The 16,428-nt window shown below is 34.6% G+C and overlaps 1 protein-coding gene across 1 annotated transcript in view; it reads right to left on the reverse strand.

Moving 5' to 3' along the window:
- Nucleotides 1-4,189, reverse strand: part of LOC106072861 (GATOR complex protein MIOS-A-like) — a 33,026-nt gene extending 28,837 nt beyond the window's left edge. Inside the window, exon 1 of the mRNA XM_056021353.1 lies at nt 4,037-4,189. The gene's annotated coding sequence lies outside the window, so the exon portion shown is untranslated. The remainder of the gene's footprint in view (nt 1-4,036) is intronic.
- Nucleotides 4,190-16,428: the final 12,239 nt, after the last annotated feature.

Here is a 16,428-nt window from a genome sequence, read left to right on the forward strand (position 1 = left end):
CTTGTGACGTCACACAGAAATTCAGTGAAAATCTGACTGTTTTGGATGCGCAGAAAAATTATGTCACAAAAACATCAATTACTAAGTTATTCTTGCAAATAAAAAAAAAAAGAATAATATATTCATTATCTATAAATCAAAACACATATTATATCAAAAATTGTCAAAACCATCGGAGTTTCCCTTTAATAACTTCCCTCACAATTAACTCAGCAATATAAAATTGGTATCATTGGAAAGCATTTCTCAAGCTCTATCTAACTAAATAGGTTCCATTGCATTGTGATCATTTTGAAATTTTTATCGAAGTAGCTATTTATAGACTATAGTATAGTATAGTCTAAGTATAGTTATAGAATAAACACAGATGACAGATCTAATCTAGATCTAAATACTTTAATCATTATCGTTATGGCTGGTTATAAATATAAACAAATCATGTCATGATGATATGATATAGATAGGTATGGGAGAATCCCGAAAATGCGAATAAAAAAAAAGGCATGAAAAGTTGAGATCGTTTTTTTCATAATTTTTTACATAGGCTTGGGTTTGAAATCGATTATGCTTTTAATATAAAAGATGCGCACTTGGTGTGAATGGTTTTATGTTCCTTAGATATTCAGTAACATTATTTGTTCAGTTTTTTTTTTTTTTTTAACTCTCAGTATTTAGCAAAATATAGCTAAAAATCGACCTCATTTAAAAATCTTATATAAGCTGTCCTATAAGATATAACTTAAAAAAGAAAGGTTTTTCTAATAGATACATTATGGTTCTGTATGTGTACCAAATTTCATTGTTGTATTCCATACTCTAGTCACAATAACCATGAGTCAGCATGAGGTACCTACTTAGTTTTTTTTTTACTAATGCCATATAGTTGATTAGTACTGTTACCATTCCCAGGTAATTTTTTGTATGAAAAATTTTTTACATTACTTAAATTTTTTTTTTTTGTATGATTGGTAAACATATTAGGCAGGTTTCTGCTAAGTTTCAGATAGCTAATCTTTACTCTAATTATTTTATTAGCGTTTTTGTCAACCCACTGTGTCATGAAAATGAGCCTAAGTCCCGCCAAGTTACGGCGGCCATTTTGAAAATCTTAAGATGCACAGAAACATTTAAACTGTGGTTGTGTGATTTATTCTTACACTGGATTAATCTTTAGAATGAAATTCAAGTAGATCTAGTCCTTCCATATGAAAGTAGATCTATATCTACTAATTTAGACCAATAATTAGATCTAGATTTATCTTCTACACTCTTTATTAGTCTAGATCTAGCTAGACTAGACCTAGACAGCTTAACTAACTGAAACTCGTAAATAAAAGTGACCTGTACAAGCACAAGCTTCCAATTGCTCTTCTAAAGTTCTACTAATTGAAATCTTTTCTGCTACTAGATTCTATATCTAGTCATTATATAATATATTAATAAATAGTTTTAGATATGTATATAATATATTTCTATATATTAAGAGAAAGATAGAGTATCATAGAGTATATATAAAAATATATAGATCTATAATATTATTAATTATATATATAGACGTCTAATATATATATATATTAGAGAGAGAGATCTACTTAGGCTGACTTAGCCTTGGCCTTAGCATTTTAAATATAAATAAATATAATTTTCAGCAAATTGAATCAGTCAAATCTTATTGAAACTTGAATTGTTAATGATTGTTCTCAGTCTTATCTCATAAAATATGGACATTAACTTCAAAAAAAAAAAAAGATGATTACATCCTACACCTGTCCCAAGGTCAATCTGTCATGACATTAATCAATGACTTGAACTCTGCCAAGTCATTGGTTTTCCTGGCTGATTCAGGCAACCCATTCTATGCTCAAATAGCTTTTGGCCTATTGAAGAAGGAGCATTTGTACTTATTTGTCCTAGCATATATGAAACAAGGAATGTACCTTTATGCAACACCCATTAGTTTTTTTTTTTAAAGTTAATTAACACACAAGTGTTATGACCTTTTTTAATAGAGAAAATATAGCTTTATTTAACTGTGTCCTTTTTTAAAAAAAATTTTGACTGTAAAGAAAAGAGCTTTTAACATTCAATAATTTTCCAATAATTATTACACTTTTAAACTAACAACATGCATACATACACTCAGGGCAGGATTTAAATAATGGAAGCCCCCTATACTTTTTTAAAAATCTGTAATAGAAAATCCACTTACAGAAGATATTAATTATATCTAAAAGCATGCCATATTTTAAAAGAAAGAAATAGAGTGATAGTAAATTTAATCTCATATTCCCATTAAAAAAAAAATTTCAGTTAAGTTTTTATGTATATATATATATATATATATATATATATATATATATATATATATATATATATATATATATATATATTATGTATATATATATATATACATATATATATTATATATATATATATATATACATATATATATATATATATATAACATGCACACACACACACTATATACATATATATATCATTTATGCATATATAATAAAGCTTGTCTTCGAGTCTGAAGATTATTGAAGAATGCAGTATTTCCCGTGGCTATGCAGCCTCAGCTGTGACCTACAAATTTTGCCACACCCAGAGTTAGCATAACCGTTGTCTGCCGGTGGTCGTTAAGATTTTTAAGATTTTTTTTGCACTTGTCCTCGGCAGCAGATTCTCTTTTGGTCTCAAATGTATTTAAGATAAAAACTGCTAATTTCTGCCTTTTCTGAAAAGGGTTTCACTCCCTTTCTAACATATAAGACTTAATTAATTAAGTAGTAGTTATTTACTAACTAATTGGTTAATTTTTGGATTGATTTGTGCATTATCATCAACTATGAACAATCATGCAAAATTTCAACTTGATCCGAAAATAGGAAGTGGGAGAAAAAATATATCAAAACGGAATGAGAGAATTAAATCCATATAACATCTCAAACAAAATAATTAATCAAAAATTATTAATTAACTAATTGGTTAATTTTTTTTATTCATTTATGTTGTGTCAGGTTCAATGAATAATTGTGCAAAGTTTCATCTTGATCTGACAAAGGGAAATGGGAGAAAAAATATTTTCTAACTTTTTTCCAGAGAGACATACAGAGTGAGTTGATACAAGCTTTGTAAAAATAGAGTGTATTATAAATATATATTTACAAAAAATGTTTACTTAAAAAAATTGAAACGCTGAGTTACATCTTTAAAACTTAAAAATCTAGATTCCTAAAAATATAATTTTAAAAGTGAAAACACGTCAAAAAAATATTTTTTCTTCTAATTATTGGACCTCTTAAAATAATTTTATATCATCGAGAAAAGGAGAACTAATTACAACTAATTCTTTGCTGATTTACTATCAAAAATTTGATTTCAACAAAATAAAATAAACTTTTATTACAAAAATTAAAGGTAATAATGTCATGTTAAGTAAAGTAAGAAAAAAAGAAATTATGTAAAGAAATTGTATAAAACAATAGCATTCTCTTATTAAGCACATCCTAAGCTTTCATTCGATATATTATTTATAACTGTATGATAAAAATTAGCGAAATAGTACGCATTTAAAATAAATTAAAATTTTCAGAAAATTCAACCTCATGTTGTCCATTGACTTCAATGTTAAGCGAAAACGCGTAAAAAAAAAATGTATTTTTTTCATGGATAGTCCTATAACAATAATTTATATATCATTGGAAAGCTCAGATAGAGTGCTTTTATTATTTAATAGTTTGGTATCAACAATTTTTTTTTTATAAAAAAAAAAATTGTCACATACCTAATATAGATTATAATATAATAGTTAATGCTAATACGGCCAATGGCAATACTTTTATATGATTATTATGATTTGTCACTTGTGTGTGGCTAAAAACTAAATATTTAAATAAAGTTAAAGTTAAAGTAATAGTAATAGATTTCTAAGTAGACAAAGTAGTTGACTAAGACTCTAGAATTACTCTAGATCTAGTAATTCTAGTACTAGTAGACTAGAGTAAAATGGTAGATCTAAATAGATTTGTACCATAGACTTGATCAATTTAATTCAGACTCTAGATTACAAAGTTTGAAAGAACGTCTAGATTGGAGATCTACTGATCATGATAGGGTCGTAATCCCAAACTTTTGAGTCGTTCACTTCAAACTTGTAAAATAAATAGGTATAACTTTTACATTTGTGACCTATTTTAAAGGACCTTGCACAAGCCTATGTATATTTCTATGGATAATATAGATCTATATAGATATATATATAGGCCTGTGTTCAATGTATAGTGGCGATTTTTTGCGATAAAGTAAACTATGTCAAGGACGCTAATTGAACTTCCCTGTTGCCAACTAGCTCAATGAAAATGTATTGGGCTATAATTTTAGCAGCATCTCAATGCCGCTCTATGCGCATAAGTCATCCAATCGCCTTTATTGCTGCTAGTTAAATTTTAAATAATTTATTAATGTTTCCCCCGTATTCAAAACATAACATTTGATTCTCCAGTTCTAAAAATGTGCACAAAAACTATCATATGTAGGCCTATAGTATTTTTTTACTTTAAAAAATATAGCTTATCAACGCTTCCTTTATTTATTTATTTTTGTAGACCGGATATATATATATATAAAAAAACAACAACAACAAAAAACGTATTTATCATAGACTTATAGGCCTAAGGGCGGCCGCAAGGGGGTGCAGGGGGGTGCAAGTGGGCACCCCCCTGGATTCTGAGTAGCCAAATTCTAGCCATTTTTTTTCTCACTATCAAATCAATTAATAAAATCAATTAACTTCTAAGTAGCAACTGAACAAGTAGTGCTTCCACTGGTTAATGAAGTAGTAGAAATAAGTAGATTAATCTAGGCGTATGGAATGGATGGTCAACCATAATAGAATAAATCTTTCAGAACTGTTTTTTTTTTATTACGTAGATGTAGATTTAGTCAGAATCGGTGGAGGGGTGTGTGTGTGTGTGCAAGTGACCACAATGTACCCCCTGCGGGTGCCCATGCATTATTGATTCAAGAGTTAAATAAATTAATGTTCAGAAAAATTTTGCGCATCGTCTTCTAAGTCTAAATCTAAAGGCCTATCATTAGAATATGATAAAGTGTAGTATCTTAACAAGTGGTGCTTCCACGGAAGTACAGTTGTAAAGATATGCTATTATTGTAACTAGAATAGGTTCATGTCCTACCATGTACGATTTATTCTAGGTTTGCAATTCTTTGCACTATAAAGGGTGTCACATAGTCTATAGTATGTTAGTCGTGACGATTTGTTTATATTTGCACATAGCTATATAGTTATTATGAATGCCACAAAGTCGACAAGACATTCTGTAAGGTGATTTAACAGAAGGCAGGAGATTCGCTGGTCGTCCACTGCTAAGGTATACTGATGTATGCAAAAGCGACATAAAGCTCTTCAAAATCGGCACTAACAGCTGGGGAAAAAGTGGCACTGGATAGATCCACATGAAGAGCGAGCATTAAAGGAAGGTCCTGGATTGCAGATGCCATACACAATAGTAGTAGAAAGAAGGGTGAAAGTACAATGGATTGGCCTCTTTAGTCACACAAGAAGGGAAAAAATCGTCTCGAGACGTAAAATGCCACAACTATTTTTTATAATATTTAGTTAAGGTCTAGAATATTTTTTTTTTCCAATTTGCCGATGTGATAATGTTATATTTTCTTTAACAAAAGTAAAGAGTGTTTCGGAGTTGCGGTCGGTGTCAGCGCTCGATAAAACTGCAGGTTAAACACGTCCATCAGTTTACAATAGAAGAGATACAAGACAGTTCTTCACATACCATCGTTCGAATCAAAACGTTGATATGGACCAACTGAGCACTGACAACAGCAAAAACCCAAAGATACGAGTTGCATTAACTGCATTTGTTGGGCATTTTAGTGATGAAACTGTTGATATCTCAGGCACTGAGCAGATGTCTTTGAGTGTTCGGTGTGTTGATTGCGATTGTACTCGATTTCATTGGTTTAGTTCCTTGTATTTCAGAGAGACGCGCAGCAAGTGTCCAACGTCATTGTACAGTCTAGACATAGACAAACTACTCGACCAAGGCTGCCCCGTGATGGCTAACATTCTTTTTTCCGTAATTGTCCCTAGCAATAGCGTTGGTGCTAAATTTACATCTTTTGTGTGCGACACAATGAACTGAAAAATACGAATCCATTCGGGCTTTAAGTCTCAACTTAGAGATCTTTGCCTTTTTGGCGGATCTTAAAATAACGACTGCAAGTGAAACCAGACAAACTGCACACGTGTAGTAAATGTCTCCTCCTCTTGTGTTTCTGATTAGTCTTTTCATTGTCGTCAATTATTCATTTGTTCTTGAACCAGTTTCCATGGTGTTGCAGTCTTTCCAACTTAACATAGTGGCCACTCAAAAGCACATCAGCTGTTACATTAACGGCATAATCAAAAACCAAATTGACCATCCTGAGGAACACGTGAGAGTTGTCATCTTGAGGAGGGAGAGACTGCTGGCAGAAAAAAACTGATACCGGATATTGAGTTGCTGCTGACGAGAATTCGCAGTCGACAGACACACTAAGAAAAAACCACATGTTTGGATTTTGGGAGTTATTACAGAACACGGCTTTACATTGCATATCTTAATTCTTAAGTTTCTTCATTATGTCTCGCTTTTCGAGCAATAATAATAGTAAGTTCAACTTGTTTTTTGTCTTCAACCTAAAACGATGCGAAAGCTGCAATGCAAAGTAGAATATCAGAACTGTGCGATAAGCGTTCATCGCCAGCTTGTCCATCGTGACGAAAAGCAATTCATAAGTAAAGTTATTGACAGTTTTTCCAACCACAGTCAACATTTGCAGTTTTTGTTTGATCGAACGTAGGCAAGCATGGGCCTCACGGATAAAGTTAACATTGTGTACAGTATTTTTTTTATTTCATGAAAAAAAAATTGTTGTGCATTTTATATTGATTAGGTATGAGGGCCCGAATATAACAAGAAAGTTCGAGGATACGATTTTGAGCCATGGGTGGCAGCTTGCACCCCCCTGAAAAAAATCCTGCGGGCGCCCATGAGTATATATAGATCTATATAAGTCTTTGGTATTTATATTTATTATTATTTTCTGCCATGTATGAACTCGCAACTGGCTCAAGAAAAAACTGGTCGGCCCAACCTCCGCTAAATAGATGTAATAAAACGGGAGCTCAAACCAGTGAACATCAATACTGACCATTGCGAAGACATAGCTCTAGACCGCACCAGATGGACAGTGACCAAGAAAGCTATGGACAGGGAAAGAACATGGGTCTCAGCTCAGGAAGAAAAACGTACAATACACCTTAACCTGCGATATTTGTGGACGGAAGTGTCTCTCCGAAATAGGTCTCCACAGTCACATGAGGAAGTGTGCGAGATGAACCATAGTCGTTCTACGACTGAAGGAGGACAACAATTTTCAGCCATGTATGAAAATCTCCAAAAATATAATGGTCTGTCTGTAGATACCTATATGTGTAGATATCTAAATGTCTATTTCTGTGGTCTTATGCAGTGGCGTCACAAGCTTGGGTGTCCCCACCCATTCTCGTTTTTTTTTCAGTTAAGCCATAAAACCACTGGCGGATCCAGAACTTTGGAGTGGGGGGGGGCGATTTTTTTCCAAACCCTAACGCCCTGTAAACCCTAACCCTATGCATAAACGTGCGTACAGCATTCGATAAATGTATATATATATATATTCGATATATGAGAATAAAATAAGACTGTTTCTCAATCTTCGGCGAAAAAAAAAACAGGAAAAAAAACAGTCATGTTGAGGCCTTTCTCTTACACGCTTGGGGGTCTGGGAAAGCGCTGTAAGATTCCTCAGTGGGGTTCGGGGCGGAGCCCCGACAATCAAAAGCGCTTTCTTGCATTTTTCACTGCAGAAACGCATTCTCCTGACATCTACAGCTTATTGTTTATCAGTGGGGTTCGGGGCGAAGCCCCGACGCAAAAAGCGTTTTCTTCCATTTTTCACGGCAGAAACGCATTCTCCTGACATCTACAGCTCATTGTTTATCAGTGGGGTTCGCCCGACGCAAAAAGCGTTTTCTTGCATTTTTCACTGCAGAAACTCATTCTCCTGACATCTACAGCTTATTACTTATTTGTGGGGTTCGGGGCGAAGCCCCGACGCCAAAATCGTTTCCTTGCATTTTTCACGGCTGAAACGCATTATCCTGACATCTACAGCTCATTATTTATTAGTGGGGTTCGCGGCGAAGCCCCGACTCCAAAAGCGTTTTCTTGCATTCTTCACTGTAGAAACGCATTCTCCTGACATCTACAGCTTATTATTCATCAGTGAGGTTCGGGGCGAAACCTCAACGCTAAAAGCGTTTTTTTGGCATTCTTCACTGCAGTAACGCATTCTCCTGACCTACAGCTCATTATTCATTCTATTATAAAGGGCCTTTTGAATAATATGAAAAAATATTCTAATATGAATTTATAGTCCCTTAATACATTGCAAATACAACCGATTTGTTCTTTGAAAAGATAAGATACCCAACATATTTAGATTAAGGCTTTGAGGATCGCCGCCGAAAAAAAAATTCGATTAATAATATTCAATAAAATGTAAGCATAAATTGTGAGTTATAGTCCTAAATTTATTTAACTAGAAAAATATGAGATAGAGTAAAGGTTGGAAAAAGTCGACTAGGAAAAGATTATCTGGCTTTTGAACTCATCTCAACCGTGACTGATATATTGAACAATTTCGTTTGAATTATAACTTTTCCAAAGCAAAGTCTTTCTTAAAATAGTTATGATAAACTCATGTGAAATTACACAAACTCTGTCTGGAAAGGGCGGTAAACTGAAAACGATTAATCCTCCCTCCTTTTTATAATTTCTGCTATTGATTGCATTTTGCTTTAAAGAATAGGGGTTGGGCGACTCGGTATAAGAATTTACTTTATAGCATATATAAATTATATTAGTGACAGATTTTTTTTTTATTTTGTAATTTCTTACTATAATACAAAAACGAAAAAGTATTGGTTTGTCCGTTGGGGGTGAAGGTGATTGAATGTATCGCACTTCCACCTATTTATATTATATAGATATTCGACTAATTTTGTCCACATACTATGATTTCTCCATAAAAGTAGGACCGCCCCCCCCCCACTCAAAGGGTTTAGATGGGAAGGGCAGTAGAGGTATTCGCTCCTCCCCTTCCAATCGGCCAAAGATGAACGACATAATATAAAGACCTGTTAAAATACCAATAAAAAGTTTTAATCATATAGATATTTAATTGATTCTGTTAGCAAGCTGTGATTTCTACAAATAAATAGGACCGCCCCCCCACTCGAAAGTTTATGGTTGGGGGGGGGCGGATTGATGCCATCGCCCCCTCCCGACCCTACCAAATCGGCCAAATTACTAGAAAGGGGGGGGGCGAAATAATCTAAAAATAGGTTGAAATATAAATAATTAGTATATATTATTAACATAAGTAATAAATTCGCATACAAATTGTGTGAATTCTATACTATAATTCGTCCAAATTTAATCCAAAAATAGGTTGAAATATAAATAATTAGTATATATTATTAACATAAGTAATAAATTCGTATACAAATTGTGTGTGTGGGGGGGGGGGCGATCGCCCCTACCGCCACACCCTGGATCCGCCAGTGCATAAAACACATACTTTATATATACTTACCAACATTAATTAATTGTATATAAGGAGTGTCGATTCTATTTTAGAATTTCATTGTCTATTACAATTCATATATAGTTCAATTTTACAACAATGCGGCCTTAAGTTAATTACAATGTTTTTTTCTTCTTTCCTTGAAAACTTTTCAATCAAATTTAAAGTCTAGCTTAAATATTTCTAAACTTTAATTTATTAAAAAAGGACACATTTTTTTTACAAGACACCACATATACACAGATGGTAAGTAATAGTTGAAGGCTTTGCTAAATTATTCAGAGACATTCTTTATGGTCTCAAAGACATAAGAATCATGACCTTTCAATTTTTAGTTTCTTTAAGAAAAATGTTGCTGCCTTTAGGTGTCTTCTCAATCATGGTATATCTGTTTAAATGCCGTCTTTTGGAAAAGCATCAAATACGCTAATACTTTTGAAACTAAAATCTACAATACTTTGTCAGATGTTGAAATAAAGACTTTTTGGTTTATATGCTACATCTATGATTGCTTCTAGCATGAGTAGAAGCTCAGCATTAAAAACTGATTAATGCACATATAGGCTCGGAGGCTTATGAGTAAATTGCTTGGCTTCTGAACTGGGGTCCCGGGTTCAAATCCTGGTGAAGGCTGGGATTTTTAATTTCGGGATCTTTAGTCGCCTCTAAGTCCATCCAGCTGTAATGGGTACCTGACATTAGTCGGGGAAAAGTAATGGCGGTTGGTCTTTCTGCTGGCTACATGACACCCTGCTCGTTAACCGTTGGTCATAGAAACAGAAGACCTTAAGTCAAATGTCCCATAGATCGCATGGTCTGAAAGGTAACTTACTTACTAAATAGTGAGTCCGGCATCTTTTGATTGCTCGCCTGACATTTTCTTTTTTTTTTTTTTTAAAGCCACTGACAGTTAATTTTTTTTTAAAAATTGTTAGTTATTGCCAATAGCATATTTCCACTTGGGTATCACCCGGTGCGGACCGCACCCCCGCACCCCCCACTGGTCTTATGTGGCAAGCGCTACGACCAACCGCCTTTACTTTTCCCCAATAAGATTGTTCTGTTGTCACAGATTAATAATAAATTACTGTAGACGTTACGAATTAATAATGATAATAACGAGACTGTCTTTATCAAGGTAGACATATATAACTAACTTTTATTTCCGTCCGATTCTTTGCTTTCGCATAAAACATAAACAACAAACAATGACGTAATATCTTCTAATATTAGCACATCCTTCCTTTTGAAGCTATTATCACATCCTTCCTTTTAAAGTTCTTAATACTTATATTTACAAGGAATTTTGACAACTCGACCACTTCTGGTTGTCTTGACCGGCACAGCAAGTTCTCTAGATGTTGATTTATAATTGTCTGTTTCGTTTGTTCTAACAGTTTGCTGTTCATTGTCTTCGTCGGTGTCATAGTACCCAGAGATGTCTTCTTCGTAGCTCTTGTTTAAAAACCGTTGATTTCGTCTGTATGTTTTCCCATCATTTGTCTTTATGATGTAAGATCTGGGTGATGGATGTTTCTTAATGACGACTGCTTTCTGCCATGTTTGTCCTAGACGAACTCTCACCTTCTCCCCGACAGAGTAGTCTTTAGGTAACCTTGCTTTCGAATCGTATTTCACTTTGCTTTTCCTCTGTCGTTCGTTGAGTAATGTCTCTGCATTTTCAGCTACCGATGGTTTCAATAGTTTGGGATCAGTTGGAATGATGTCCCTGAGTTTTCTACTCATCAACAGTTGTGATGGCGAATAAAGCAGTCCGCTTATCGGAGTATTTCTATACTCGAGCATAGCAAGATATGGATCTTTCCCACTTTTGTATGCTTTGTTAAATATCTGCTTTACGATACCAACATACACCTCACTTTGTCCATTTGATTGAGGGTACCTGGGACTTGATGTTGTTATCTTGAAACCCCATTCAGAAGCAAACTCTCTATATTGATAGCTATTGAATGGCATATTGTCGCTCACTATTTCTTCTGGTAAACAAATCTGTCGCAATCTTTTTCCATAATCTGTCTGGTACAGCATGAGGTAGCAATGTTTCCTTCACATTATTTCTTTTGAACGTTGCACATGTTGCGCATTTCATTATTGTCGAAAAAATATCTTTGGACAATCCTGGCCAAAACACACTCTGTTTTGCCTTGGATCTGGTTTTCTCAAGACCAAAATGACCTATGTGCAACTTGTCGAGAATTTCATTTCTCATACTTGAAGGAATTATAATTCTGTTCTCATAAAACAATATTCCATTCTCTTCATGAATACTGTCTTTAAATGACCAATACACTTTCACTGTTTCATGAACTTGAGTTTTTATCTTTGGCCAACCTTCTCTGACATAATTAATTACAAGTTTTAATTTAGCATCAGATTCAGTTTTCCTTCTAATTTCAATAATCTTCTGATCACTTCCCGGAAACTGTGCTGTTGCGCTATGAATTCTCATAACCATGTCATCATTTGAATTTGATTGTTCTTGACCATTGATGTACGCACGCGATAACGTATCAGCTATTTGCATTTTTGAACCTGGAGTATAAGTTACTGTTAATTGATATCTCAACAGTCTTAACATCATCAACTGAAGTCTTGGTGAAATCTTATGTAAAGGCTTAGTCACAATAGTTTGCAAAGGTTTGTGATCTGATTGTAGTCACAGTTCTTCCAAAAATATAATGGTGAAAATGTTCAGCTGCAAACACTATAGCTAACATTTCCTTTTCTTTCTGTGCATATCTGCACTCTGTTTCTGTCAATGATCTTACTGGTTTGTCACAGAACAAAGATCCTTAAATTAAAAATCATAGTCTTCACCAGGATTCGAACCCAGGACCCCCTGAGCTTTACCGCTCGGCCATCGCGCCTACTTGATATGTATATAGCCTGACTCTATATATATAGGCCTATGACTATAGGGCCTATAATTGATTATATGAAGACGAAAAGCTTGTATTCATTTGATGTGGTCAGTCTGTCCGTCCTTGACGTTTAGATCTCAAAAAACGGGGGATGGCAGCTGGCAGGGTATGAGCCCTAGACCATCGAGACGTCTGAACGACAGTCCAGTGCGCATACAAGCTAATGTTGAAACCTGCGTCTTTACCCGCATCGCTTATCAAACAGATTACAATTGGGTAGACCCTCGGGAGTCGCATCTGTTTTTGTGTTTGTGCACAGAAACTCTCTTTGTAGTCTTGTTTAGCTGCCGCTTTATATAATTTCAATCGTCATCATTTAAAAAAAAATAAATAGATCATATGAAATTGCTTCGTGTATTTTTAAATGGCAATTTATTTTATTTGAATTAAAATTGGTTGCTGTGAATAAACAATCACAAAAAATTCAAATAATAACAAAAAAAAAAAAAACACTTGGCGTCGCGTTGTTAAGAAATCTTAAATTAAGTCACAAAGTTACAGCAACACATAATGAATAGTAGTGCCTAGTTAAACAAGGGATGGAGGTGCCACAATTACGAATAAATAAGACTATAAGATAAGATAATTTTATAGGTCCAAACAAATGGAAATTCAGTATGACAGTAATTGTCCACCTCAGAATTACTGCTATAACAATAACAATCTTTTTATAGTCTAAGATGCAAACACGAACAACCTTTACACTCGTAACTACGCACACACATACTACAGAGCTTTATGATTTAGGCTTTTATGTACTTTTCGGTGACGACAAGTGACATTGACACCCTGACTGAAAGTGAGATAAAGGAGTTTCAAAATCTTTCTGTTCTAGCCTTACTGGGAGGAGTCGACCACTTCGTCCAGAATAATTCAACTTATCCCACCACATAAGTTAAGTACAATTTCTTTCTCTTGTTCGAGCTACGAAATAAAATAGTTGATTAACTACTTGGATAATTTTTTTTAATGACTTTTGTTTTGTCAGGTAAAAGAAATAATTGTGCAAATTTTCAGCTTGATCTGGTATTGGGTGTGGGAGAAATAACGTATACAAACTTATTACCTGACAGAGTGAGTTGATATAAGCTTTGTAAAAAAGCATCATATATCATTCTAACACGGCTAACATTTCTTGAAGAACATTTTTTTGAAAGATGCCTTTCCAAAACAAACATATATCTTAAAGACAATTAGCACCCATTAAACCACAGTTACATCAGATCTGGACGAAGTAGACGGCTCCTTTCCAGTAAGGCTAGAACAGAAAGATTTTAAAACTCCTTTATCAGGACTGGTTTGATGAAAACAGTACTGAGATCAGAAAACTATTAGATGAAAAGCACAAGCTCCATAAATTGTATCTAAACAACCCAAACTCCCAGTCCACTAAACATGCATACACAAACATCCGCAAAAATGTGCAAAAACAGTTACGCCAAATGCAAGATACCTGGCTAAGCAAAAAAGTGGAAACAATACAGGAATTGGCTGACAAGCACGACATGAAGAACTTCTTCCATGCCATAAACGAAGTCTATGGACCCACAAAGTCAGGATCATCCCCTATACTAAATGTTGATGGGACAATCCTTTTGACAGATAAGGAAGAAATCCTAAAACGCTGGGCCGAGCATTTTGAAAAGGTTCTCAATACAAGCGGAAAAGCCCCAGGGGCTGACTCCATTCTAGCAGAGGTCTACAAATAAGGTGGATTAGCCCTGATTGAAAGACTTCACGAGCTGTTCTTAATTATGTGGGAACAAGAGTCATTACAACAAGACTTTAAAGATGCCACAATTGTCCATCTATACAATCGAAAAGGAAACCGCCAAATCTGCGACAGAGGAATATCTCTTTTCTCTATTGCTGGAAAAATCCTCGCACGCATCCTACTAAATCGGCTCATGCAATACCTAGAACATGGTCTACTACAAGAAAGCCAATGCGGCTTCAGAAAAGAGCGTGGAACCATTGACATGGTCTTTGCGGCAAGCAGCTCCAGGAAAAATGCCAAGAACAAAATGCTGACCTCTTCTCTATATATGTCGACCTAACAAAGGCATTCGACACTGTTAGCAGAGAAGGATTCTGGAAGATTATGTCAAAGTACGGTTGCCCACATTAGCTTGTGCTCCTGTGTCAATCTTCATTTTGGCTATTTTTCCCATAATATTGACATCAACCATCCAAACTTTGACATTGTTGTCGGTACCAATGGCCTCAAACCACAACTCATTTACTTGGCTTGCTTGACTTTCATCTTCCATTGAATCAACAGCCTTGAAGTGTTTCGAACGAAATTTTGCAGCGAAAGGATTTCTCTTTTTACATTTTCGGCATGTCTGTCCGAATGCTGGGCAATTGTATCTTACATGAGATCTACCACAAGATCTGCAATCTCTAATGATACTTGTTACATGATTCGTTACCATTTTTTCCTGTCAGCTTTTGACTGGCTTTCTATCTTCTGTCTTCTTTAATTTATAAGCAGCATCTACATTTGTCCTTTCATATATATCATTTGGTTCTGGGTATGCTCGTCAGCACGAACTATGATTGCTGCTTTCTCTAAAGTTAAGTCTACATCTCTCAGAAGTCTCTCTCAATCGATCCAACTGTATGCCACATACCAATCGATCTCTGATGAGTTCATCTCGAAGGTTGTCAAACTTGCATTCTTTTGCCAAATTCTTCAACTCAGTATAATACTGTTCAAACGTTTCACCGTCCTTCTGATTTCTTGTAAAGAATTTAAATCTGTCAGACACACTGTTGGACTTAGGCAAAAAAATGATTCTCAAACCTTTCAATTACTTTGTCTCAATTACTTCACTTACTTGAAAAGTAAGCCTATTGTAGATGTCTCGAGCGGGTTCAACGATCAGGTGTAACAATAAAGCTTTCTTCACTGGCTCGGGCTTCGTATTCTTTTCAGTGGCGACCATAAACAGTTACCATTTCAAAACTTTGCCTCCATTTTTTCCATCTTTCAGACAGATTACCGTATAGTGACAACGGTTTAGGAGGACCGAATAATTCCATTATTCGTATAGATTATATGTCTAGATCTAAAACAAAATGAACTAACGACACCACTTGATTATTGATACAAATAAAATGTACTTTTTTGCAATTTAGAAACCACTACCTGTTACCAGCGCTTATCTTCTTATCTTATATAATACAGACGTTACTTCAAAAAAGAAGATGATTACGTCCTACGCGTCATGCATTTAGTCATGCATATTAACCAATGACTTAAATTCTGCCAAGTCACTGGTTTTCCTGGCTAGCTCAGGCAACCCATTCCATGCTCTAATAGCACTAGGGAAGAAGGAGTATTTGTACAAATTTGTCCTAGCATATGGGACGAGGAATGTGCCTTTATCTTTGTGTCTTTCAGAGTATTTTATTAAATTTTGTTTTTGTATTTGAAGATTATGGTTCAGTGTTTTATGTATTATTGCTACTTTACTTTTGAGCCTTCTGTCCTGAAGGCTTTCTAAATTTAGTGATTTTACTAAAGGTGTTACTCTAGTCACATGTGAATATTCGTTTGTTATGAATCGCACTGCTCTATTTTGTGTCTGTTCTAGTTTCTTAATGTTTTCTTGAGTTGAGGGGTCCCAAACAGAGGATGCATATTCTATTATTGGCCTAACCAAGGTTAAATAACATTTTAGTTTTATGTTCTTATTTGATTTATAGAAATTTCTTTTAATAAATCATAATGCTTTGTTTGATTTTTTTGTAGTTTCATCAATAT

This window comes from Biomphalaria glabrata, chromosome 1, assembly GCF_947242115.1.
Source record: "Biomphalaria glabrata chromosome 1, xgBioGlab47.1, whole genome shotgun sequence".
Taxonomy (NCBI): domain Eukaryota; kingdom Metazoa; phylum Mollusca; class Gastropoda; family Planorbidae; genus Biomphalaria; species Biomphalaria glabrata.